This window comes from Limulus polyphemus, unplaced genomic scaffold (assembly GCF_000517525.1).
Source record: "Limulus polyphemus unplaced genomic scaffold, Limulus_polyphemus-2.1.2 Scaffold1106, whole genome shotgun sequence".
Lineage (NCBI taxonomy): Eukaryota > Metazoa > Arthropoda > Merostomata > Xiphosura > Limulidae > Limulus > Limulus polyphemus.
The window spans coordinates 6918-7552 of NW_013666716.1; positions in this window are offsets into that span (position 1 = coordinate 6918).

Sequence of the window (635 nt, forward strand, 5' to 3'; positions counted from 1 at the left end):
GATAAAACAACATCCATTAACCTTTTCACAACAGGAGCCCCTTTAAATGATTTTTTGTGCAAGTCACTGTGTTACATACACAACACCTTTACTATCAATGTATGTGAATGAAATTAATATTATAATTTGTGTTATGATTTGAAGTTTCATTTTAACCAATTCTGAAGTCATTTATTTCAAAATTATTTAAAACTTCATATGTATTGTCTCGTGACCAATGAGCTATGAAAATTCTCTTTCTGAAAGTAGTTTTTCACCATACGCCCAGTTGTACTGCAATTACAGAATTTTGGGCCTTTGAACTTACTCTGTTTCTTATTTTGCCAATTTGTACCCCTATTTCTGTTAGTATTCACAGTGTTTATAGCAGAATGCTGGGGTCTGTATATCTGTTTCTCACATAGCTCTTCTCTAGTAGCTGTTTCAAACATATCTAATAATAGTGTTCCATCTGAGGTATTTGCTTTGTTGATGTTTCTTCTAGTTATATAACTGAGAAATCCTCTTTCATAATCTGAGTTCAGGGAGCCCTGAATCATTATTCATTTGAGTACATGGCCAGGTGGTTAGGACGCTCGACTCGCAATCTGCGGGTCGCGGGTTCGCATCCCCGTCCCACCAAACCAATGCTCGCA